Raw genomic sequence first — 3,650 nt, 5'->3', positions numbered from 1 at the left:
TGCTGTGTCCCATCGCTCGTGCGCCGGCTATAACACTGCATTCAAACTTATTTGAAACTTGATAACCTGCCTGTAATCTGGTTTCGCAGGATATAGCGGACCAGGTTATGGTTGTGAAGGGGCCCGTAATTAGTTACCGTTAGTTGCACAAAACACACAAACTTTTATTTTCCTAAGAACCACTTAATTACACATTGCCTTAAAAGTATCAAATTAAAACAATACGGCTGAAGGGCTAGTTAAGAAAACTTGTGACACCTCCTGGGCTGAAGGCCCAAAACCACACCAAAAAACAAGAATGGCTGAAGGCCTGAACACAAGTTATAAAAAAAATTGCTTTAAAGAATACAGGCGGCTGAAGGCCTTACTTTAAAAAAAAATATTTCGCGTAAATACTCGGCTGAAGGCCACACACAAGACATTGAAGAACTCAGGGCTTAGGGCCTGGATAACAAGAATTTCAGACAGAAGAAACTTTGAAAATTTTAGTTATTAAACAAATAAATTTTCAAATTTTTAAGTTAAGTCGGCTGAAGGCCTTATATAAAAATAAAACTAACTATATTAACAGACGGCTGAAGGCCTTGCACAGTACAGTAGACTAAAATGAAAATCACAATCTGAAATCAGCAGAACAGTGGTGTTCAGAAGTGTTCTGACGGTCGTTCTGAGGAGGTTTGCTCTAACATAAGGTGGGGTGAGATAGGCAGTCAAGAGTAAGGTTACGTGATCGGATGGCAACCCGACCCAGGGACGGCTGAACGACCGACCAGCAACTTAATCAATTCCATTCCGCCCGATCAACGGTACGACAACGGAAAATATGAGCCGAGGACGAAGATACCATCAGCATTACGTCTTCCAAAGTGGCGTCTAAGAGCAGCCAAGGCATATTAACAACTTTTAAGAAAAAAATATGAAAGAACAACTAAAAGGCTGTCAAACTACATGCCGTGCCAGACAGCATCAACATAGTGAGGAAAAACACACTGCCGGAAAACTACGCTAGCGATCAGGGCAGGTTACTGGGGCGTTAACGGCCAGAAGGCAGAAAATGCCGCTGGTGCACTTCACTGATAAGCAACAACCAATTTAATAGTTAAAGACCACACAGGAAGACAGCTGCAAAATTTCGCTGACTCCAACACACCATACATTGCTGCTAGCCGGAACGGCCCAGGAGGCAACAACCTGCACTGAACGAAGAGATGTCATACCGGTTGAGGTTTCATAACAGGTTAACTGATCACTCAACTTCAGTGTCCAGGTTCGGTGGGCAACGAACTTTGTAGCTCTCGCAGCCAGCGCCTCAGAATCCGACCGCGCGGGCACGGAGCCAGCGGTTCCTCCCTGCTCTGTCCCAACCGACCAACTGCCACACACAGCGCTATGTGGAAATATAGCGGTCACACCAAAGATGGTACAGCAGTACTAGTATCGATAAGCGCTGCTGCAGCCACTGACACAGGCAAGTCAGCAACTCGTTACGGTAGGAATTCAGCGACACCACTCGATTGCGACAAAATGCCAAAGAACAAACGGCATCAACACGAGCCGGGCACAGCTCACTGCCATTGTAAGCAGCAGTAACCTATCTACCAAATGCACCAGACAATTGTTGTCTTATATAGGCGTTGCCAACCGCAGCACCATATTCTGCCTGTTTACATACACTACTGGCTATTAAAATTGGTACACCACGAAGATGACGTGCTACAGACGCTAAATTTAACCGACAGGAAGAAGATGCTGTGATATGCAAATCATTTGCTTCTCAGAGCATTCACACAAGGTTAGCGCCGGTGGCGACACCTACAACGTGCTGACATGAGGAAAGTTTCGAACAGGTTTCTCATACACAAACAGCAGTTGACCGCCGTTGCATGGTGAAACGTTGTTGTGATGCCTCGTGTAAGGAGGAGAAATGCGTACCATCACGTTTCCGACTTTGATAAAGGTCGGATTGTAGCCAATCGCGATTGCGGTTTATCGTATCGCGACATTGCTGCTCGCGTTGGTCGAGATCCGATGACTGTTAGCAGAATACGGAATCGGTGGGTTCAGGAGGGTAATACGGAACGCCGTGCTGGATCCCAACGGCCTCAGCCGGCCGCGGTGGTCTCGCGGTTCTAGGCGCGCAGTCCGGAACCGCGTGACTGCTACGGTCGCAGGTTCGAATCCTGCCTTGGGCATGGATGTGTGTGATGTCCTTAGGTTAGTTAGGTTTAAGTAGTTCTAAGTTCTAGGGGACTGACGACCGCAGATGTTAAGTCCCATAGTGCTCAGAGCCATTTGAACCAACCCAACGGCCTCATATCACTAGCAGTCGAGATGACAGGCATCTTATCCACATGGCTATAACGGATCGTCCAACCAGTTCTCGATCCCTGAGTCAACAGATGGGGACGTTTGCAAGACAACAACCATCTGCACGAACAGTTCGATGACGTTTGCAGCAGGACGAACTATCAGCTCGGAGACCATGGCTGCGGTTACGCTTGACGATGCATCAAAGACAGAAGCGCCTGCGATGGAGTACTCAACGACGAACCTGGGTGCACGAATGGCAAAACATCATTTTTTCGGATGAATCCAGGTTCTGTTTACAGCATCATGATGGTCGAATCCGTGTTTGGCGACATCGCGGTGAACGCACATTGGAAACGTGTATTCGTCATCGCCAGACTGGCGTATCACCCCACGTGACGGTATGGGGTGCCATTGGTTACACGTCTCTGTCACCTCTTGTACGCACTGACTGCACTTTGAACAGTGGACGTTACATTTCAGATGTGTTACGACCCGTGGCTCTACCCTCCATTCGATCCCTGGGAAACCCTACATTTCAGCAGGATAATGCACGACCGCATGTTTCAGTCCTCTATGGGCCTTTCTCGATACAGAAAATGTTCGACTGCTGCCCTGGCCAGCACATTCTCCAGATCTCTCACCAACTGAAAACGTCTGGTCAATGGTGGCCGAGCAACTGGCTCGGCACAATACGCCAGTCACTACTCTTGATGAACTGTGGTATCGTGTTGAAGCTGCATGGGCAGCTGTACATGTACACGCCATCCAAGCTCTGTCTGACTCAATGCCCAGGCGTATCAAGGCCGTTATTACGGCCAGAGGTGGTTGTTCTGAGTACTGATTTTCTCATGATCTATGCACCCAAATTGCATGAAAATGTAATCACATGTCAGTTCTAGTATAATATATTTGTCCAATGAATACCCGTTTATCAACTGCATTTCTTCATGGTGTAGCAATTGTAATGACCAGTAGTGTATATCTGTGTTTGAATTCAGTGTAGTAATAAGATATCTATTAGGTAAGTTGGAACTACTTCCAAGCGCGTAAAACGCGTGTTGAACTGCTGCTGACTAGTGATCGCGTTTGTGTTTGTTAACATTGGGCTTATGATGAAGGCAGTACAGCTGGCACAGCTCTGGCCTTCCCGCAGCTGGCGCGCATCGTGGAGAGCCGGTCGGCGGCCTTCCCGGCGGGCCGGCTGGTGGTGGGCTGCTTCGGCTGGCGCGACCGCACCGTGGCGGACGTGGGCCCGCGGGCGCACCACCCGCTGTGGCCGCCCGCGCTGCTGCCGCGCGACCTGGGCGGGCTGCCGCCGTCGCTGGCGCTGGGCGCGCTCG

Source organism: Schistocerca nitens, chromosome 1 (assembly GCF_023898315.1).
Source record: "Schistocerca nitens isolate TAMUIC-IGC-003100 chromosome 1, iqSchNite1.1, whole genome shotgun sequence".
In the NCBI taxonomy this organism is placed as follows: Eukaryota; Metazoa; Arthropoda; class Insecta; order Orthoptera; family Acrididae; genus Schistocerca; species Schistocerca nitens.
This window is presented reverse-complemented; position numbering follows the sequence as displayed.